This window comes from Canis lupus, chromosome 8, assembly GCF_011100685.1.
Source record: "Canis lupus familiaris isolate Mischka breed German Shepherd chromosome 8, alternate assembly UU_Cfam_GSD_1.0, whole genome shotgun sequence".
NCBI lineage: Eukaryota > Metazoa > Chordata > Mammalia > Carnivora > Canidae > Canis > Canis lupus.
In genome coordinates, this window is record NC_049229.1 from 60,852,387 (window position 1) to 60,875,698 (window position 23,312).

The window sequence follows — 23,312 nt, forward strand, 5'->3', positions numbered from 1 at the left end:
GTATGTGCTCAATTAACATCAGTTCAACAAATCGTTATCCAATCAGAGCAAAACCCAACCATATTAGGTAGCTCCAACTGCTTTCACGAAACACCACAGTAGGGATGGCTTAAACAACAGAAATTTCTTTCTTATAGTCTGGAGGCTACAAGATCAAGAGCGAAGGGCTACCTGATTGAGTCCTGGGGACACCTTTCTTCCCAGCTTACAGACAGCCACCTTCTTGCTGTGTCCTTGAGTGTCCTTTCTTGGTGTTTCTGTGTCCAGAGGGCTCTCTCTCTCTTCCTCTCCTTATGAAGCCATCAATCCTACAGGATCACACCCTGATGGCCTCATTTAACCTTCATGACTTTCTAAAAACTCTATCCCCAAATACAGTCACATCAGGGTTAGGGCTGCAACATATGAATTTTAGGAGAGGGGGGCCCACAAATCAGTCTCCAGCACCGACACGGGGAAATGATCACCAGGATAATGTTCACTGAATGTCTACTATATTCCGGGAGCTGTGCCATCATTGTAGCATTTCATCTTTCAACCACCACGTGAGCAAGGCATTATTCTTCTCCCATCACCGATGAGGACACGAAGCTCATTAACAGTAATTAACTCGCTGAAGGACACACAGCCAGCAAATGGTCAAAGACTCATCCCCAGGTTTCTGATTCCAACCTCCACGCTCCTAAAAATCATCCGCACTGCTCCTGATTTCATCAGATGACAGACTCTGCTATAAAGTTTATTATAAACTGCATAGACAGACTATAAATGCCAAGGGCCAAAGGGAGATTAATAAAATGAGGAGGAGATGCCAGGAAGGAGATGGGATTTAAACAGAGTCCTCAGCAAAGAGCCAGGTCAGGGGATTCAGATGGCGGGGGGGGGGGGGGGGGGGGGGGGGTGTGCAGGTAAAGATAGCATGAGCAGTAGACCATGCCTGGTGGGTCTCGTAGAGCAAGGCAGGGATCCGCCTGTCTCCAGCGGTGGGCATGCACAGGGAACAACGTGACATAAGGATACTAGAGGATGAACACAGACTCTAAAACGTCTAGAACATCAGGGAGGAGATGGGAACTTACTTCCATGGGGGCAGCGCCCCATAAGGAACCCCCTTGAGCAGGAGATACAGTGGTGACAGTGCTTGGGGTACAGAAGACAGAGCCTGGAGGCAAGAAATGGGGCGCTTACAGTTCAGGGGTGGAACGGGTGGGGCCACAAGCAGGTGTACATGGAGGGGTGTGTGGTGTAGACAGCCAGCTGCTGGGCTCTGCTCTTCATGAGTGCTCCATAAACCGGGGGCCGAGGAGATGAGAAATCAAAGATAACCACCCAGTTCAGATCTCAGAGAGCGGGAGATCTTCAGGAGCCCCCTGTGCAAGGCACTGCCTGACATTTTGAGGGGGAGACAGGTGGTAAACAAGCAACAAATGAATGTATAAACACACTTTGGGCTAAGTGCTCCTGGGGGAGAAGTGCAGAAGGAGCCCAGCAGGAGGGCTTAAGGAGGACCCCTCTCGGAAGAGGTGTCCCTAAAGCAAGATGCAGATGATGAGAAGGAGCCAGTGGGCAAGAAGCAGGAAAATCAGAAACTCGGTGCCTGAAGCCGACAGCAAAGGCTTTGGGGGGTGAGGGGTGCAGCCACAAGATGTGATAAAGCTGGATGCATTCCAGGCAGGACGGAACAGGGCTCTAAGGGCCACTCACCAGTGCTCACCAGTCCAAGCAGAGCAGTGGCCCAGGACCGCTCGGCCACTCCAAGCAGCATTCACAGAGGGAGCCTGGGGAAACCGGGTGGGGGGCGGGGGGAGTCCAACGTCAGGTGATCCAAAAACAGAAAATCCTGGGAACCTAGACATCCGAGGCAGTGGGGAGGGGACCCAGCAAACACCAGGAGACTGCTGACCTCCTGGTCAGCCTGCTGTCATGAAACATGCATCTGGAAAGGCCCCAGTGGGTAGAAGTGCAGCCCGAGGGGACGCCTGGGCAGATCTCTCTGGGCTTTCACAGCCATACTTTCTCCCCCACTGGGCGATGCTTTCCTGAAAATGGACTTTGCAAGTAAAACGTACAAAAGTCAAAAACGTAGCTTACAACCTCCACCTCACTCGTATGAAGCTGGTCCTTCTTGGCAGTGCTCAGCACAAACGCAAGCAAAGCAGCTCCTGAATACCTCACCTTCTGGACTCAAGCATCCACGATTCATTTGTTCGTGAGCAGTGTTGCACACGAGCCCTTACTTTTGCTTCTTTCCCTTGACGGCAGACCCCCCCCCCGCCAAGCCCCCCCAACCATTAACCCAAAGGGTTCATAGCCAAAGGGTTCAGCTTCTGTAGAAACTGATGTATTAGCTGGCAGGCCAGTGGGATGGCTAAAAGCATCTGCTTGTTGATGACGTGTAGAAAGCCAGCTTCAGCAGACAGAGGGTGGTCTGCGGGCGTCCAGACAGGTCAGCAGGCTCCCTCCACCCCCCACCGTGGAAGCATCACAGAAATGACCCAGGCCGTTGCTTATGGCTGCAGAAGAGGCTCGTGCCCTTTGTCCCAAGGCAGAGGGTTGACCTAAGGAATAATAAGCTTCTTTTCAACTACACAATTTTATGAAACAAAGACTTTTCTTTTTTTTCCAGTTTTGTCAACCATCAAAAATCCTGCACTGGGAATGTTTTCAGCCATATGCCTCAACAGCAATATATATGTTTTAAAAGTAAGGAAAACTGTTACTTTAAGAAAATGATAAAGCCATGAAATCCACTAATATATTTTTCAATCAGAAGACTATGTTCAGGGATTTTCTCTAAGCTGCTTTTTTTTTTTTTTTTAAAGAGGAAATCCCAACCCACAGAGCAGACAATTTGCTTTTTCTTCAAACTGACAAGTGGTATCACTTTTGTATTGGATGCTAGAGAATTCTTATTATGGAATGTGCCTTTATTCCGGGGGGGGGGGGGGGTAGAGGGAAGCCAGAAAATAAAATAAAAGGTATTAAAGAAAATAAAAATGGTGCAAGGAAGCTCCAAAGTAATTGAATTCACTCTATGACCCAATCTCCAGAAAGCCTTTTGAAGTCCCTGCCAACCCCTGGCAATGCTGTGGGGGACGCCACTGCTGAAGCCTTCACGGATGTGAGGGGACCTTTTTCTCTCTGAGGCCGAGTCCATACTTAACACTCAGTCCCACTCCTCAAGAGTCCCTGCCCTCGTCAGTCACCCAGGAAAGAAGGTCACTGACAAAAGAAAAGAAGCTCAAAGCTTCTAGATGGATGAGCTGATGAAGCTGTGGGTAGAAGGTGGCTTTCCAGAAAGTTCTCTTTCCAGCTGCTGGACTGCAGAGTGGAGCCAGCCCACCCCAAGTCAGAGATGAAGTGGACTGGCGTGAGAGGACGGCACATACTTACTTGTATTTGGTCTCCTGGGACCAATTATGAAGGGTGAGACATTTGGAAGAGAGACTCACCTTGACCTCCAAGAATTAGTCTGACCTGCTCATCACCAGCACTGGACTGACTGACCTCAGCTCTCGAGGGCGGCAGGCAGGACGCCCTCCTTAAAAAGCAGCCAGGTTCAAGGGCACGACTGTTGCTCAGAAATAAAATGTTGGTACACTGGGCAGATTGAAGACGCTCGACAAAAGTGCCTTCAGATGCCTGGTAAAACTGAGGTCACGCAAACACTGAATCGTTGGGAACAAAGTAGCCAATACATTAAATAATTCTAAAGGGATTCTGACTCAGAGTTAGTCAGTCCCTCCGCTTCTGCACCAAGAACTCAACTGACGCGAGCATCCACAGTTGTGCAAACAGAGTCCCGTGATTTCGAGTTTCAAGCAAAAGGATTTGGGGTTGAAGAATATATTAACACAAACAGGAGTCCCCATGAACGTCCAAGGCCCTGAGTAAGAAACATTGAGCAGGTGTAGCAGCACCTAGTTGTACCAGTTCACATGGAGCACCCACCCCACCACCCTACAGGTTCAATGCATCGAACACCCTGCGTGGACATGGGGGTAAAGCGAGTGGGTCCCTGAGACAGGTGCCTGGGTGCAGAAGGCAGCCCGGGGTGGGGGCTTTAGTGTCTGAGGACCAGGAGGGGGGGCCCCAAGCCAGGCTCATAAATACCTCAACCCAAAGTAGGGAGCAGTGAGCCATGAGCGCCAGTGCTATAGGAAGAGTGCCTTCTGAATGATACATTGGGTTTTGAGAGGGTGGAATGAAGTATCATGAGTTTAAGACAGGAGGACATAGGGCACTTGGCTGCTGCAGCTAGAGGAGCAGGAGACTCTTGACCTCCGGGGTCATGGGTTCCAGCCCCATGCTGGGTGTAGAGATGGCTTAAATAAGAAAATAAAGACTTTAAAAATAGTAATAAGATAAAATAGGAGGATCTGCTTTAAGACTTTCAAATAAAGCTAGAAAAGAAAGCTAAGCCTTCCTCTGCTCCATCATCCCATACCACCTCCACCTGACAGAAACGGTGCAAAGGGATTTTTTTTTTTTTAATAGAAGGCATTCACTTACAAGGAAAGGGGTCCACTGTCACTTAGCTATAAATCACTTCTGATAAAGAGAAGCAAGTTCAAGGGCATGACCAATATGTTACCACCCCAGAATAATGGGTCCCATTTGGGACCTGTGGCCTGTGCCCCTGTGCTCTTTGCCTGCAGTGTGCACAGCAAATACAACCAACACCCTATAAATCCTCCCCACTCTGTCGAAAAGATCTGTGCTCCCCTCACTTACCATCTAAATTGGAAAACACTTGCCCCCGAAGGTGGCTGCTTCTTGAATGTGAGCAAGGCTTCAAATGTACTTGAAAAGGCAATTGTCAGTGGGAGAAGTTCAAAGCTCTGGAGACATGGTTTCTGGAGCCAAGCTGATCACCAGCCCCCACTGTGTGGCCACACACCTCCCTGGCCTAAGCTCCCTCCTCTGTAAAGGACACAGTCCCACTGCATAATTCCTAGGCACCTATGCCTTTAGCATAGGCAGAAACTCATCACCGGGGGCCCCTGGGTGGCTCAGTCAGTTAGGCATCTGCTTTTAGCTCAGGTCATGATCTCAGGGTCCTGGGATTGAGCCCTGAATCCAACTCCCTGGTTCTGTGGGGAGTCTGCTTCTCCCTCTCCCCACGCCTGCCACTCCCCCTCCTTGTGCTCTCCCTCTCTGTCAAATAAATACAATCTTTAAAAAAAAAAAAAAAAGAAGAAAGAAACTCATCACTATTTCTTTTCATTGCTATGTTCACGTCCCAGGGCCACTAGAAAGAAGTGACACTAACTGGGTAGTTTAGAACCAGAGAAATGTATTCTCTCACAGTTCTGGCTTGAAATCCAAAATCCAGGTGTCAGCAGAGCTGGTTCCTTCTGGAAGTTCTGAAAGAGGATGTGTTCCACACCTCTCTCAAGCGTCTGCGGGATGTCAGCAAGCCTTAAGTTTCTTGGCTTGTAGATGGGTCACATCGACCTCCGCTTCCAGCCTCCCTAAATGCAGGCCTGCCTCTCTTCTCTTCTTATAAGGACATCAGTTGTACTAAAATGAAGGCCCAACCTAATCCAGTAATGCCTTCATCTTGACTTGATTGGGTCTGTAAAGACCCTACATCCAAGTAAAGCCACATTCATAGGTACCAAGGATTGGAGCTTTAACATACCTTTTCAGAGAGACAACTCAACCCACAATGCTTGCTTGGACAGGCAAATGCTGGGGGCCATGAGAAATCCAACAAGGACCCCATGTGAGTAAGCTGCCATTTCTGAACGGCTGATCTGAAAACCGTTGTGTGGTCCCCAAAGTACTGAGGGTAAAGCATTGCCCCCCGTCAGCCCCAGCCGGGTGACCACCATGAACACAGCTCCCCACCAAGCCTGGGGGTAAACCTCAACACTGGGCTAAACAAATGGCTCCAAGTGCGTAAGCCAAACATTTTACACGGGGGGGCTACTAACTGGGATTACATTTCATAAAACTCAATCACTGTAAAGAAAATAACCATCTGGCAATAAATCACGCCTGCACAGACAGCAGGCTTGTCCAGGGAGACACAGAAGTGACTCAGTAACAGCAATGGAGAGGGGAGCGCACAGCCCAGAGGTAGCACTTGTCTGGGGCAGGGACCTGGGCACGTAAGACGAGCCCCATCACAAGTGCCCTTAACAGCTTCTGATTTCACTGGGAGTTTATTAAGTGCTTTTTGATAAAGGAGACATCATCATTAAGAGAAATGTACACAGGAAAAATAAAACAGAGAGAGAGAGAGAGAGTGAGTGAGTGAGAGAGAGAGAGAAATGTACAGAGAAAGAGAAAAACCAAAAACCCACCGTGGGCAGGGTAGCCTGACAGATCCGGACAGGTACACGTGTGTCAATGGTGCCAACAAGGCCATGCACACTCTAGAATTCCATTTCCGCAGGAATAGGATGCGTGGAGCAGATGTGCCCTAATCCTGGGGTGCCAGGATCCCTGGAAGGGTGCTCGGAAGAGCAGGGTCCCAACTGCTGGCTGCGACCTGCAGGGACCGACACAGCAGGGCCCAGGGAGACACAAGATCCAACGTAAGCAGCCAGCCAGTGAGTCCCCACTCACGCAGTTGCATACATTTTAATTACGGCGCAAGAACAGGCCTGCAGATCACACACATCCTGGTGCCACTTTCCCAAATGGAAAAGGTCTTCTGCAGAATCAGCAGCATGAGGACGAGGCTCCATCCCGATGCTCCCCCAAAACCGTTCAGAAATCATCAATGTCGCTCTGCAAGCAGCCGCCCAGAGGCCCTGTGCTGCTGGTAGAAATGTTCTTCCCCGTGGCACACCGTGCTGACCCCGGCGATCTACGGCAGATCTGACCCTGTGACTGCTGGTCATCCTAAATGTCAAACAAAAGCATAGACCAGGGAGGATAATCAGAGTCCTCTGGGGCAACTAGTTTGGGAACCATGGATCAAAGCCAGCTCCACTCACACATGAGTTGCTGAATAAACACGCTGAGTAAGCACAGCAGGCTCACGAGAGAAGGCTTACTGAACTGAATGGAGAAATCCGAGATTCAGAGAGATGCAGGCACTTACCCCAGTCACAGGTCAGCGACCAAGTTAGCTCCAGAATCCTGACACCCTCTGCATCTACTTCAGCACCCTGTGCACCTCCCAAGCCTTCTCCCTATTGACCCTCCCTGTATAACGGAAACCTTGCTCATTGATTGATACAAAAACTGGGAGGTGGTCACCCCCTCACCCGCCCTCCCATAGCACCTTGTACAGATGTCATATGCCATGTTGCACGTGCACTTCTTAGACACTCATCTCTCCTACTGGACTGAAATCATCCTCATTTTCCCGATGCCTAGCACAAAGCCTCTTTCTAAGCATGAAATCAACATCTGTTGAATGAACGAGTTATGAGAATGTTTTAGGCACCATACAGGAGTGGTACCATGACCTTATTACTTGTTAATAGTATTTCAGAGAAACAACCCCCCTAGATATAAACTAAGCTATAAGGATGGGGGAAAGCCTTTAACATAAGTCAAGGGGTACCTGGGGTGGTTCAGGGGATTAAGCGTCCGATTCTTGGTGTTGACTCAGGTCATGATCTCAGGGTCGTGGGACAGAGCCCCGTGTCAGGTTCCGTGCTCAGTGGTAAGTCTGCTTTAAGATTCCCTCCTCCTGGGACGGCTGGGTGGCTCAGTGGTTGAGTGTCTGCCTTTGGCTCAGTGTGATCCTGGATTCCTGGGATCAAGTCCTGCATCCGGCTCCTTGCATGAAGCCTGCTTCTCCTCCCTCTGCCTGTGTCTCTGCCTCTCTCTGTGTCTCTCATGAATAAATAAATAAAATCTTTATAAAAAAAAATAATAAGATTCCCTCCTCCTGCCCCTCTCCCCATTCATGCATTCACAAGCTCTCTCTCTCTAAAATAAATAAATCTTTAAAAAAAAAAAAAAAAGGTCAAAAAAACCCCCAGAGATAATAGAGAGTTAATTAGGATAGACACTCAAGTCAAAAAATGTTCCAACAGTCCTTTGATTACACACTTGCCAGTGCTTCGGGGCAATCTGCATTCCCTACACATAGTATCTGTATCAACAAACAGGATCAGGTCCTTTGCTCACCGGGAAGGATCTGTGTGGAGAGGATGGATGGCTATAATATGAATTAGCAGGTAACTCAAAAGAGTGTCCAGAGATTCATTCAAAACCTAAAATTCAATGATATTCCTAGTAGTTAACCAAAAAAAAAAAAAAGTTTGATAGCTTTGAGCATATTTTCAAGGGTCACCAACAGAAATGACACATCATCGATTTAAAAAATTTAGTACACTCAGTGACTCAAAGGATGACACTTGAAGGAAAATACACCTCACATAAATGGCACGGGCTCATGTCCGTTTCCAATCGATCAGAATCTCAAGGAAGGAGGGAAGCTGTGAAACAATGCAGACAAGAACATCACACAAGAAGCAGGAGACCTGGGCTCTTCACCCAGATATACGGGTTTTTAGCTAAGTCACTGGCACCGGGTGGACCTCAGATTCTTCTATGAACCAACATGGCCTTCTGGGATCTCAGTGAAGAGATCTCTAAGATCTCTACCACCAGCAGGCTGTGCTCAGGTTCATTCTCACAAAAGTGACAGGCTGTTGGGTGTTATGTACAGTTAAGTGAATTTCCCAAGACAAGGGTCAATTCTCTTGCATGCCTTGAACCACCTCTTTCTCTCCCAACTGTAAAACACACTCCTCAGTCAGCACAGTGAAGCCAAGACGCTCTTCCTTTTATTAATTCTTGACAAGAGGATGGCAGTAATGGCCACAACGGTTGGTTCCTGAAGGGAGACAGAGGCAGTTATCTGGGCAAACCTAATCTTACAGTGGATTGAAAAAAAAAAAAATTAGAAAGCAGTTTTCTTCCTAATTAAGAGAAAGCTACTCCTGCAGGTACCACAAACCATATGATGAGAGTCAACAGTCAAGTAACTTCCCAAAAGCTGAACCTAGGTTTATTATAAACACTTGAATTTGGTGTCTGATGGCTCATCCAATCTCTCAGAAGGTATTTCAAGTGTACCTACCACATGTCGGGCAACGTGCTGGCCCTCAGGGGTGCAAAAGTGAACCACGTAGTGTCCCTGCCCTGCACCTCAGGGTGGTGGGAGAGCTGAAAGGGGAACACTGGCAGGCGCAGAGTCTGAGGAGATCATCACACTGCGAAATACCAGGCAAAGTGGAGAACAAGAACCACAATGGGAAAGGTGGCTTCACAGAGGCCCGGCTCAGCTGGATCGTCCAAGTGGAGAATGCAGCACCCGGAGGGGAAGAAGGGAGGAAGAATATTTTGGGCAGAGAGAACAGCGTACGTGAGCAAAAGTCAGCATTGGAGCACACAGCCTTTGTGGGAACACGGCGCCTGGCAATATGATAAAAAAAAAAAGACTGAACATCACAACAATGATGGAGAAGAGGATGAAAGGGAAAACGGCGTCCTTTAAATGGTGAGAAGGAAAGAAGAGGAAGGAGCACAGGTCAAAAAGAGATTTCAGAGCCACATCAATGAAATGCCATATATGCGCACCTGCTTTGGATTCTAATTTGAATAAACCACTGCTGATTTTTTTTTTTTTTAAACAATCAGGTAAATCCTAAAATGGACCGGATTTTAGGTGACAGTATAGAATCGCAGTTAATTTGGTTTTAGGAGTGATGATGGTTTTGTAGGGCTGCGTGTGTGTCTGAGTTCTCACGTATAGAGAGACATTCCAAAATATGTGTAGACGTCATGATACGATTTGGTGCTTGGGATTTGCTTTAAAGTAATCCAGCGAGGGAGCACTCTTGATTTCGGCTCAGGTCATGATCTTGGGGTCTTGGGATGGAGACCTGAGTCAGGTTCCATGCTCAAGCAGGGAGTCTGCTTTAGGATTCTCCCCTCTGCCCCCTTACCCCAGTCACGCATGCAGGTATGTGCACTCTCACATACATAAATCTTCAATCAATCAGTCAGTAAAGAGGGTGGGAAGGGGCAAGGGGAGGAAGGATGAAACAAGATGGGTCCCACACGGATGATATGTGTGATGTGTTGTCTCCCGTGAGAGCTACAATGGACTCTGAAGTCCGTTGTCATACAGTCTTGAAATCTGCCACCATGAAAAGTACTAGGAAGGCAGAGCTTCCAAGTTGTGCTGAAGGGTTTGAACCAAGTCCTCTCAACTCTGCTTCTCAAATACCCATGTAAAAAGGAATCACTTGAGAGCTGGTGAAAATGCAGATTCCCAGGCGGCCACACCACGAATTCTCAGTAAAGCTGAGCTTGGGCCCAGAAAGCTGCATTTCTAATAAATATTCTAGATTATTCTAAAGCTGGTGGTCAGAGCCACACTCTGTGACAAACCACTTGAGGTAACAGGAACCACCAAAAGGTGGTGGCCGAGTTCGCATTTGGGCATCGAAGCCTCCAGCAGCACTGCTATCACCTGGACTTGAGCAGAGACAGTAAGCAGGAGGAGGGGGCCCCTGTGTCGCTCTTCCAGCCAATAGTTGAGATTGGAGAGAATGGGACAGCCAGATGGAGGGACATTTAGGAGACAGAATCAAGAGATCTTTGTAACTGATTGGGTATGAGGTTGAAGAAGACGGAAGCATCAGGGATGACCCCAAGGTGTCCACCAAGGACCCAGCCATACATCTCCCTGTGCCTCAGGTTCCACAGTACCTAATGCAATGTCCTCCAAGTTCTGAGAGTTCAGAGGGCAAATGAACAAAAGCATGAGTAAAATCACCCACTCGGCCCCTTTTCCCTACAGAGCTAAAAGATTAATACCACCACGCTTCCTTATAATGCTGAAGGGGCAAAGACGTTGCCATCTCAAACGGCAAGAGAGGAAAATCTACCCCAATGTCAAAAAAAAAAAAAACCCCAATCCCCAGAGAGGGGCTCACTCGTTTCATTCCCCTATGAACTGTATGAATTCCAGAAGGGTCAAGACATTAATAGAAGTGGTGGGGCCAACAAATAAAAGCAATAGTCAATGAAAACAGGATTCATTAAATAAAAATAAGAGTGAAACATTTAAAATGAAAAGTAAGTTGCAGATTGGGGTGGGGTTTCTTTTGTTGTTGTTGTTTGTGGAAAAATCTGGTCTCTGTTAGTTAAGTCTGTAGAAAATCACTCCACGACCGCTGTGGCCTTCTGCGCTGAGAAGAGGGCTGCTGTGCAAACCTCTAAGGCATAAGCAGGAAGCACTTGCCTCCTTTCGTACCTTTGTATATGGGGCACCCATGCTCAGAAATACCTAAGGGTTGCCCACCACCTTCAGAGCAAAGTCCAGATTCCTGGGCGTGGCTCTCAAGAACTCCACAGTCAGCTCAACCTACCTTCCTAAATCTAGGTCCCTCTCTGTCCTATAGAAGCCCTCTGCTTCAGCCAGCTGGGGGAACGGCAAAGCAAAAAAGAATCTTGGTTCAACATCTGGTCATGCCATTTCAGCAAGCCACTGAATCTGAGTCTCAGTTTCCCTACCTGTAAAAAGAACATAACATCGACTCTGCAGTTGCTGGAAAGCTATCAGGTCATGGATACAAATGCTTCACGCAATTCCAAACAGCCCCCCATAGGCTCTGTGAAAATATCAGTTCCCATGTTGCACACTCAGCCTCCCACATGAGCCTTCCCACTCCATTCCCTGCCCACCCTCCACCTGTGTGCAAGCTACTAACCCTGGTAATTGGTGACCTCCTCTCTCCCTGCCATCGGCCCCTGTTGCCCCGGCCATCCTGAAGGGTTCAGCTAATGAAATTCCGTGTCATCTCCAGGCGTCCCACCATGGTTCTGCTAACCATTAGGGATCATCTTCTCCTGTGGATTTCCAAATCGTTTCATCTTGGCCATTGGTCAATCCCCTGGCAAATGGCAAATGCCACTTTTAACCTTCCCGGTCTCTTTTTATCTTTGGCCAGTCCACTACACCAAAGTTTGGTGATCTCTCTATGTCTACACCAGTGCTCGGTTCAGAATAATTACATTTTTTCCCCATGTTGAAAATCACAACGTGATGACATGGGCTGCTTAGCAAGAACCATTACCCAACCTCTTGATCTTGAAAATCAGGACAACTTGTGTTGGATAGCTGACATTTATTCCTGTCTAGAACAGGGGGCTAGAGTTCATAATTTTGGGTAATCACTCAACCCCGTGATTATAGGCAATTTGAGGGCAGCTGGCAGGAAGAAGTAGCCACCAAAGAAAAACTTTGCTAGTTTGGGAAATTTCAGCCCCAAATCTCTGGAAACAAAAGGCAAGAAAGATGAAGTCATCCCAGCAATGATAAAGAAGTGGCAGGGAGCCTTGGGGCAGTCCCAGAGTTCTCTGGTGTATCAGTCTCCAACACCTGTGACAGGTGTCCTGAGGAGCCACGAAGCGAAGCAGAAAGTACAAAATAGTCAAAAGCTCCTCTTATTTTTATTTTCATTATTGAGATGTTTTCGAAAGGCCAAAGGCCTCCCGGAGAATTTTTCACCACGGGAACGTTTCAAGCCCCAGCTCCAGCCCTCATGCAGAGGTGTCCCTGGATCCCGGACACTCTGGCCCTTTGTGACCAGGGCTGGACATCTAACCCCCAGGGAGACCAAGGCCATGTGTCTGGCACTGTGACAGAGACACTGGACAGAAACGATGGGGCCAATATCACTGGGCACAGGGACCATCACACTGAAGGGGCTGGTGCCAAACTTCCACTGGGGCAAGCCAACGGGGTTCAGAAGCAGAAATCAACAGCCACGCAGAGGAAGCGAGACTGCGAGGAACTCCGGGAACCCAACCCCAGAGAAAGGCAGGGATGAGCATCCCATGTGGCCACCGAGGGACGCAGGGAACGGTTCCAACGGCCCACGGACCCAAGATGCGCTCGGTTGTGCATCACCCACCAGCCCTTTGGGAGCGATTATTGTGTCTCTGAGACACACACTCTTTTACTTATGCCAACCCGGGTGGTTTTCTTTTCTTTGCAACCAAATGTACCCTGACTACAACATTCCCCTTTAAGAGACGCTAAATAAATTCCACCGGGAAATCCCTCTTATAATCTATTTCAACTGACAGCAGCTACTTTTGTCTGATTTATTACCTCCGTGAGCCTTCCCGGGGGAAGAGGGAGGGGCTGCGTCGCTCCTAAGGCAGAGCTGATGCTACACTGGCAGGGCCCGCGTGCAGCCCTACATCACCCTGCCCTCTGCGATGCATCTAAACTAGTTTGGTCAGCTTATCCTGTTCCTGAAAGCCGAGGAGCCACCACATCAGCAACTCCGTTGCCAGGGCAACTGCTTACTTTCCATATCAACTGCAAACTCGTTGCTATGGAAACACATATACAAGAAAAATTCCTCTCTCTAGCCAGGGACCAGATGGCAGGGAACTCAGGGAGAAGTCATGGGTTAGGGGGGCTTTGCTAAATGGGATGTTTACTAGAGTGCATTCCTCTCATCATATCGCCATATCGAGGCGCCACCGGCCCCGAGCACATTTGGAAATTACAATCTCATTACAAAAAGCAACGGTTTGTTTTCTGCCTGCAAAACTACTGGCAGGAACTACAATAACTACAGGTTAAGTTATTTTTTGAAATAATTCTGAATTTCTCCCCCTAAATAGGAACCTCTTTTGTTTTTATGCACCATGCCAAAGCTACCCTAAAGTGAATTCTCTATTCAAAATAGCAATGGAAATATAATTTTTTATAAGAACTGAAATGGAGGTTTGATTTCTCCTCCTTTCCGATGGAGAGGTAATCCAGAAATCCGCTTTCATTTCCACCAACTAACCACTAATGCGCCCCAGATTTCTACCTCCGCTCTGACTTCTCTACTGAGCTTGGAATTCACATATCAAACCCCCAACCTGATAGCTCCGCTCAGATGTTCAAAAGCCACCCCAAATTTAACATCGCCAAAACAGAATGTTTGCTCTATCCCCCATCTGACTTCCCAACCCCCGTTTGCCCACAGGCCTTCATCTGCAAACCCCAGTCCTGATCTAAGCCCAGCATCATTTCTGACCTCTCTAACCTGCACCATCAGAGCCAGTCCCAGGTACATGGTTCTCCAGAACGGCTCTTTAAAACATTGCATCCTCTCTGGGAAACGAACAAGGGGTAGTGGAAAGGGAGGTAGGCGGGGGATGGGGTGACTGGGTGACGGGCACTGAGGGGGGCATTTAATGGGATGAGCACTGGGTGTTATGCTATATGTTGGCAAATTGAACTCCAATAAAAAAATATACAGAAAAAGGAAAAAATCAAAAAAAAATAAAACCTCACATTTTCTCTATATAATGTCCTTTCTACTGGCCTCCTTTCTGTCCCTTGGACATTTCCAGCTGCTGCCACCTCTGGGCCTTTGCACCTGCTGCTCTCTCTGTTCCAGGCCTTGCAGCATCCCTCTTGCCACTTAAGGCATGGCCCCATCAACACCTCCAGGAAGCCTCCCACCCTCCTCCTCACCCCTCTCCAGGGTTTTACCCTGTTTTGTCTTCTTCACCATGTGTATCACTATCTGCTCTATCACCTATGTGTTCACGTATGGCTCTAGTGTTCAACATGTGCCCCCGTCCCCTTCTCCCCGCCCTACCGATCGTCTGGAATAGCCAGGTAACTAACTACCACACATCACCGCTATATCCTCAGCACCCAAAACTGTGCTTGGCATTCCACATAGATGTGTGGCAGGAATGATCACTGCTAAAAATGCTTCTAAAATGACTGAACTTTTTTTTTTTTTTTTTTTGTAAATGCCGAGTCTGATTTTTAGTTTGCAAACTAAGGCTTCTGCGGTCTGGAAATCATGGCTATGAACACAGGGTCTCACTTTACATGACCGCATTGTGGAAGACACTGGAAGGACCTGGGCATTTTATGCAGTATCCTGAGAGTACTTGGTGAGACCCTGCATCCAGGCTCCGGGCCACACTGTGGTGCTCTGATTCTGGGAGACCCTGGATTTTTTTTCCCCCTCCACTATCATAGCCACAATTAGAGCAGCGCTCGTGTGACTTGGCCTCTTTTTTTTCCCTAAAAACAAAGTGTACAAATGTCCTGCAAGCTGATGATTTTCTGTCTAATGACATCAGTTAAATCACTTATCGGTCCTGTATCCTGCACAGAGCTCTGGTAAATGGAAGGCAGCCCGGAACTCAACCCCGCTGGGAGCAGGGCAGATCCCCACTTCTCCCATGGGGACCAGGGGAGGAGACCCAGGGCAGGTAAGCACAGAGCCTCCTCCAGCCGCCAGCCGCCAGCCGCCGAGCAGCAACATGCTCGCCCCGCCTGGATTTTTCTGGTCCCCCGCCGAGTTCCCCGGTGCATGCGCAGGCGCACACAGCAAAGCCTGCATTCCGTTCTTGGAACGCTCTGCAACCTCACACAGCAGACTGGCAACTTATTATTCAGAAAACAACTTTACACCACTCTCTATCTCCCACCATACATTGCCTTGCTTCTCTTCTTATCATACTGGGCACAGGCTACATTAAGCTATTTGCTTTTCAAAATGTTAAATGCAATTTAACCAGAGTATCTTGAAGCAAAATCCTGGTTAACTGCCATGTTTAAAAAAAAAAAAAAATAGGTCAGCGTCTCTGCTTTAGTTAAGTTACCAGAGCAATTTATAGTCCCCTCCCCCTCCCTTGGCGTCCTAGCTCCCCCACCAACTCCTTACTTGTATTTACATAACCTTCCTAACCACCCATCTCTCTCCTTCCTCTTCTCTGACACTGTTCCAACATATCCCTCGGGTCCAGCAACATTTATCTCCTCTAGACCTCTTTGACAGAAAATCCCACACTTGCATAGTAACAAAACCAACGTTTTATTTGGGACTGCAATGGTCTCAGCTGAAAGACTCCATTTCTTAGCCTTCTTTGCAGCCATGTGACCAGAGTATAGCCAATGAGATGAAAGCAGAGTGTGGGATTTCTGAAAAAGCTCCTTAAAACTGCTAACTCAGTGGGACCCCGTTTGATCCTTCCCTGCACACCCCCTACCCACTTCCTAAATGGAGAGCATGCTAGCTGATGCCATCTTCAACCGTGAGAAGGCTCTGAGAATGGAAACCAGCAGTGCACTAGGAACAGCAGAGCAGAAGGAGAGGTGGAATGTGGGTCTCTGTCCAACTCCTCAAGACTTATTTTATGTCCGAGCAATCCACTTGTAACGTGTTTAACTCACTGTTGTTTGGATTTTCTCGAATAGTCAAATTTCATCCTAACTCATCCATTCTTGGAGGTCGCATGCTCATTCTCACACCAGAAGAATGCTTTGTGAATTTATTTGAGTGCTTTCCCCATGAAGAATATCCATATGCCCCATTTTAGGGAAGAGAAGCTTCTCTGACCTCAAATGACACCTATCACTTATTGATGTGGCACACTTCCCATACTTGTGGTGGTTTATTCTTTTTTCTATTTTTTATTTTGTCTCGTTTCCCTGCAATATAAGCTCCTAAAAGGCAAGAACCAAATCTCACTTTTTAACTTAACCTTTCAGATTACCAGATCTCTCTACTGAATAAACTAGTAAGCAGAGGGCCCCGGTGTCCCTGAAATCACAGGTAAAGAGATATTGATGGCCTACCAATACGGAAGCACTCCACAAGAACAACTTGGTAAGTTCTGACAGGAACATCAGGCCCCTGTTGAACCAAATGCAGCCAAAAGATAAACTCTCACCGGGCTAGTTAGATACATTCATCGAGACAAGCGACAAGTGAAAAGTGGCAAGGGTAGGGAATGGGAATAAGGTACTTTAATGGGACCATGGAACCAAAATACATAAACAAAGGTCTGCCTAATAAACTACAGTCTCATCAAATCAAACATTACATTAGCCTTTTTAAAATATATAATCATTTGTTTCAAGTGCAAAAATGTCCACCGGGCAGATGGTGGAATTTTCTACAAAATCTAAGACCTGCCATCACCTCGCCAAAACTTAAGGGCATTAAGATGACCAAGGGCTCTGTGAGAGAAGTATGGATTAATCCAAACAACTCATCACTATTTGTGAAAGAAGCAAAACCCATGACTTTCAAATAGGAGGTCAGTGTGCCAACTTCCCATATTATTTACTGCAGAGAATTATCCTGCAGCTAAAGTGATTTCAAAGGGAAATCCCAAAGCCTCTTCAGCTCAACAGGGGAGGTTCTGAGAGCAATTTCTTGCTGTTCGGAGATCCAGGCAGTACATCAATGAAGAAGCAACCCATAGACCTACCAGGTATCACAAAGCCCTGCCAAAGGAAATGCAACATTTTTGAACCGTTCATGGGGAGAGCTACTGGACAGATACACCAATGGGGCTCCCGAGTCCACAAGAACCAAGCTTTCTAGAAGACTCGTAGGGACCCTTCTCAAGGTCAACAATAGGAGTCACTGTAGGGACTTGAAAAAGCAGTGTTAACTTTGAAACAGAAGGGCCAGAAAAGAATGATGGGAGAAACAGGAAACAGATAAGCAAAAGGAGGAAAGTAGGCTGAAGGAAGGGCTTCTGCTGGTTAAGTTCTCAGAGCTGAGGCAAGTCTGTGGGCAGGGCTCACTGGACCACGGGCTAGGGCCCAGGCCACCACACATTCAACTTTGTATCCTTTCAGCATTTGGTGTAGTTGAGTAGAGTTGGTACTGACCATAACTACTTTACCAAGTCTTTGAATGAATGAATGAGCAGACAATCAACAGCTGGCAAGACCAGAACAGGAATGCACGACCCCCTCCCCCACCGCCAAGGCATCTAATACCTGAAGAATCAGCAAGAAGCAGAGTTGATAGGATCAGAGGGAGAGCATGGCCAAGGGTGGTGCAGACTCCTTGGGATGAAGGAGGATGCTGGTATGAAGTGCTTCCTATTCCAGGGCCTGCGACACAGGGTTATGTTTACTTCAGGCCCTTTGGAGACCCCAACCTCCTCAGGCAACAAAGTTTGCATTTAGCACCAACAACAGAAAGCGGTGCACTGGGTGGGGCGCCCTGGTGAGAAAAAGGCAGCCCATACTCAGGGATGAATGGGATCGTCACCTGCCCCAGAGGCCTCAGAAGAAATTGATAAACCCCAACACATTTTTTGCATGCCTCACCACCCAACACTACCCTGACTTTTTAGGACCCTCCCCATCAAAACCAGGATGCGCAGTTCTTCAAAGAGCATTACTTATTCAAAATAAGTCACCTCTTCTTCTAAAATGACCATCAGTTAAATGGGTACATTGACTAGCATCATGGGAAAGGGGAATGCTCTTGACACTGTGTTGAACCACCAAGAGGAGGGAATTAGAGCCAACTGTGCATAATAGGGAGGTCCTGCCACGTAGGAGATGCCACCGCATTTTCCAAAGTGCCTTTGAAAAAGAATCTCATAAAAAAAAAAAAAAAAGAAAAAGAAAAAGAATCTCATCCACCAGGGTGGAAAAGCAAAACATCCAGGGGGCTGGGAATTGGGAGGGAGAGCTTGTATAAACGGTGTCTATGCAGAGGGAAGGGACTCTGAACTTGGGCCAAATCAGTGGAGGAGGCTCAGGATAGAGCCTGGCAGCCGGAAGCTGAGAGGGCATGGGTAAGCTTCATGCACATGCCCCATCTTTCCATTTGCTGATAAAGACAGAATTTGGCCCCATCCCAACAGCACAAAAAGACTCTCTATATTTACCTTTCTCTACCCTGCACCCCCACAGTAAATTCTGAGTTTACTGGTGTCATGTTAGTTCCCTATAACTCATGTTCATAGAATATTTTGAGGAAGAATGTAGAGATGATCTACAATAGCCTGTCTACTGAGGTATAACTAAACACCCGGGTTTATTTAAGGACAGGCCCTTCAAAACTGGAGGGAATTAGAGTGATTTACTGCTCTCCTACTTTACCAGCCATGTGATCTCCAGAAAGTTTCTTAACCACTCTGAGCTCAACTCAGCACCTATGTTAAGAAGGAAAATGGGACCTTCCTCACAGGATTGTAGTGAGGAAGTAGGATACTGCATATGGCAAGTTCGAAGAAGGTGTTTGCATATTTATGTCTGCTACTGTTATTATAAAACACAGGTGGTTCTTCACTTTTCCTGAGTCAGAGGTTCCATTAAAGAATCTAAAAACCGAACAAACAGAACTCTGGGATCCTCCAGAAAAATGCAACATGCATAGTCACGGGGTATGAAGTCAATAATTTCAGGCTGTCTGCAAAGCCTGTGATATCCAAAGACCCCCAATTAAGAAGCCCAGCAATTACGAATTGCTGCTTCTATACATGAGAAGACTGAGGGCCAACATAGCTACCAGCACCAGCATCAAAACTAGAACCAGGTATCTTGGCTTCTAATCCACTCCTCTTTCAACTTAGACAAGTTGCCCATATTAATAAGCTGAAACTGTGTTTAAAGCACTCAGCCTGGGGGTACCCAGCTGCCTCAGTCGGAAGAGTGTGTGACTCTCCATCTTGGGGTCGTGGGTTCAAGCCCTATGTTGCACATAAAGAGTATAATAAATAAATAAATAAATAAATAAATAAATAAATAAATAAATAAAGCGCTCAGCCCCAGATATAATAAACATACTTTTGTACAGTGTTTCCTTTATAAACCTTTTGTGACAACAATGGTTTTTGTTAAATTGGTAAGAAAAAGCACAGAAATAAACACACACGCATGAACCATTACCATCCAGCCTATAAAAAGGAATTGCACTTTACTCCTCCTTTACAAGTACTCAGGTTAGCATGTGCTCCTCTTATAGTCTTAACTAAGATCTGTATTTAGGGGATATAAAACTTCTTCTCAGACTCTGAAACTCTACTTTGATTCAGGCAGAGGTCCGTCCACAGATGAAACTCTTAAGATGAAAAGCCGATGGAAAACCTTGCAGAGGTGGCTAGCAGCTGATCCCACATGAACCCATGGCTCAAGCTCAGCATCATCCCCCAGGAGGGGCCAACCAGCCTTCCTGATGTGAGAACACAGAAGAACTGTCTAAAAAACATTCTAGAGGGGGGTGAGGGGGAACTCAGAAGGTGATCCAGCCTTACTTCTATTTCATGCAAAATACAAGGGGACCGAAGAACACGCTAGATGAAATTCAAATGAAGCAGACAGAACGTGGGGGCACTCTAGAGCCCAACAGATGAGTGTCTTTGACAAGGAAGGGCATCAGAAAGTGGGGAGGCATAGGGCTGGCTGTCGATGAAAACAGACATCAGGGGCCTAACGGACAACTACACACCAAAACCATGCTGGGATCCTATTCCAACCGAACATTCTGTAAACCCTCAGGGATCTCTGAGTACGGACTTGGTATTAGGTGATACCAAGGAAGTGTTCACTTTGTTCAGGGGGACGCTGGCATTGAGGTGATGTAGGAACTGGAGCTTATTCTTCTGCACACGGAAGGCAAATCGACGTGAGATCTAGGATCTGCTTCCAAAGACTTATGCCAAAAGCCCTTGCTGACTACAGAATCTGGTGATGGGCAAAAGGGGGTGATAGGGATTCATCACGCTACTCTCGCTACACACGTATGTTTGAAATTCCCCAGGATTACAAAATAAAAATAAAACTCTATCTTTTACAGTCCGTTTTTTTTAAGTCCTTATGTTTCTAAGTCTTATGAGTGATAAAATGTTTAAAAAAAGAGAGACAGAGATAAAACGGAAGCAGAACTGTCTATTCTTTCCGACTTACTCATTCATGAGATGTTCCCGATGAAATCTCAGCTTTGGAAAGAACCCAAGAGGGCATCTAGTTCAGGGATTCTCAAATCTGGCTGCAAGTCAGAAACATCCATGGAGCTTATCAGAACCACCAATTGTCCCCAACCCACCTCAAACCAACTGAATCAGAATCTCCAGGAAGGAGCCAAGAAATGCTCATTGCTTTGAAGTGCCCGGGGTATTGCTAGTGCAATCCTGTAAGGTCCCTCTCCCACATCCCAGGCAGGCAGGTGTCCAACGGGGGACATGTTCCAAGCCCTTGGGGAACAAGGACCACATAAGATTCTGCATTCTCAGTCCCGTCAAGCTTAAAACCCTCTTCCAAGTTTTTAGAAGGGAAAAAATGTGAATGGGATGTGCAAGCCTTCCATTCTCTCCTTCAACTAACGTATCTGTCACCAACATTCGGGTGCACTTGACCAACTATGTTGGGGCCCAATCTCAGTGTGGGAGCTACCATAAAGTAAAATCCCCTGGGGGAAAAACAAGTTTACCCATACAGCCAAAGGGGCTTTCACTGGGCCAAGTAGCAGGGAGGATGCCTTCCCCTTTACTCAGGTGGCCAGAGAAGAAACCCCAAATGGATGGGCTACAGCATCAGTGTCTTGGAAGTACCTGGGAGTGCCAGGGAATCCATGCCTCTGAATGCAGCCACCAGTTGGCCCAAGCAAGGAAGAGAAATGAAGAAAACTGACACTCTAGGCTTTGTTCTCACAAAATCACAAACGATGGGAAACCAATCCCCAACCACAACACTGACTAGCATTTGATCAGAAACATGTCAATACAGGTGAGCATGGCTCGGAAGCCAGAACTGAACATTTCCTAAGATTAACAATCTCCAATCCCAAACGCCATTCCCTTACAACAGGCAGTAGTCAGGGAAACATGACTCCCAGAGTGGGGACTGGGGGCGCAAAAGGGGGGAGACGGCACACCTGCCAGTGTGCCTTAACACACACACCCCATCCAACACACCTGTCACTTGGAGGGCTGATGAATAATCCTCCCAAGTCTCTCCGCACACTTTACAGAGTTGTTCTTGTCAAACATTTCAGGGCAAGCACTTGCTAAATTACTTTTATATGTCCTGGCCTTGTGGCAAACACGGAGCCAGGCAGGCAGTAACATGCTGAACAGGTTCACACCAAACGAAGAGCGCTGTTCGTTGCTTTATCGGTGGTGACACATTGCTCGGGGGGACCTGAACAGCATTTTCTTCACTATATTCTAATCTTGGGATTGCTTTTCTAAGCTGTTCCCCTCCTAACCAACCACCAGGACCCACTGATACAGCAGCTTTTAATATCACAGACTTGGTCTTTACAGCAGAGCAGCAAATCCTCTTCAAGTTCAAAGAATGATGGTCAAGCGGGCGACAAGAGCGGAGTCCAGAGGTTGGTCTGGAGATGTGGAGGGGAAGAAGGAGAGCAGTGGGCACCCAGGACAACAGCAGCACCCTACAACTGTCAGTTATGCAAAAACCGGGACATGGGGACTACTGGCACTTGCACACTGGACGCAGCCCCTGCACACACCAGTGGCCAAAGGCAAAGCTCCTGAGTGTCCTCATTTTTCCTGGGGTTCCCAGGCAACCCCCTCAAGCCCTGCATGCCCACTGCCCATCTTGAGCATAAACTCCAGGTGAACAGCACTTGCAGACAAACGTGCCCAGCCGCAGCCAGGGGAAGCATGGCTTCGCCACATCCTTATGCAATAGGCCTCCGTGCCCGAGCCGAGCAGGGTTTTCTCAGGCTCGAGATTCTACTGGAAATGGGACCGTGTTTCTGGAGAGGAAGAGAGGCCCCAACAGCGACCCTACCCCTGAACTTTAGAAAGGGTAAAGAGCAGACTGCCAGCTCCCCACCGCAATGCTACCACCACGAAAAACGAAGCTGGAAAATGCAAGGACGGTGAGAAAAGGCTGTAGACACTGCTTCCCAGCTTCTGTTTGAGCTGCAGCGACGTCATGTTTGGGATCTCCAAAGTCCGAGCATGCTGCTCTGTGTTCCAGCCCTGCCCGTCCATCCTACTCCATCCTATTTCTACCACACCGACGATGACGTTCCTTCCCAGAAAGGGAAAGCAAATCACAGAAACCATCTCACTCCGGCAGGCCAGGAAACCTGGGCCTTAAGGCTTTACAGTCCAAATTCAACCTTTTTTGGAACCCTACCCTGAGTTTTCATACTCTGGGTGTCTTTCAAAGTGGCCGCTTACATAGACACCTGCTGTGATGAGAGTTACCTGGGCAATTCACGTCTTTGTCTGGTCCTCGAGTATACTGTTTGGTCACCTCCCAATGTCCATGACTGTCCATTTATTCCAGAATCCTAGAGACGTGGTCTCTCTCCAAGTCCACACTCAGGAAGAAAAGAAATGCCATCTTTCTCCCGCCCTGGGCGGTTAATTCTCCTCAAATGTATAGACACACACCTCATGGTTACCGGCTGCCCTGTGTTTGCACTGTAAACCCATAGTGTCCCACCCATGTCGAGGAACGATGCCGAGAACCAATCAAGTGTGCAAACTCCCGTTTTGTGATTATGTTCGGATACCACGGTGGGAAACCCTCAGTCCAGCACAACCACCAAAAACAT

The 23,312-nt window shown here is 47.5% G+C and overlaps 1 protein-coding gene and 1 long non-coding RNA gene across 10 annotated transcripts in view; one reads left to right on the plus strand and one right to left on the minus strand.

Annotated features, from left to right (window-relative positions):
- The window catches only part of FOXN3 (forkhead box N3), a 393,402-nt gene that overhangs the window by 196,709 nt on the left and 173,381 nt on the right, over positions 1-23,312 (minus strand). The gene's annotated exons all lie outside the window — the stretch shown is intronic.
- LOC102156073 lies at positions 13,365-20,563 on the plus strand. Of its 2 annotated transcripts, none has more exons than XR_005363664.1 (5): positions 13,365-13,580; positions 13,980-14,140; positions 15,133-15,231; positions 16,514-16,631; positions 19,813-20,563. It is a non-coding gene; the product is annotated as an uncharacterized LOC102156073 (long non-coding RNA). The 2 variants fall into 2 exon arrangements; XR_005363663.1 differs by having other exon boundaries at positions 13,980-14,063; positions 19,813-20,562.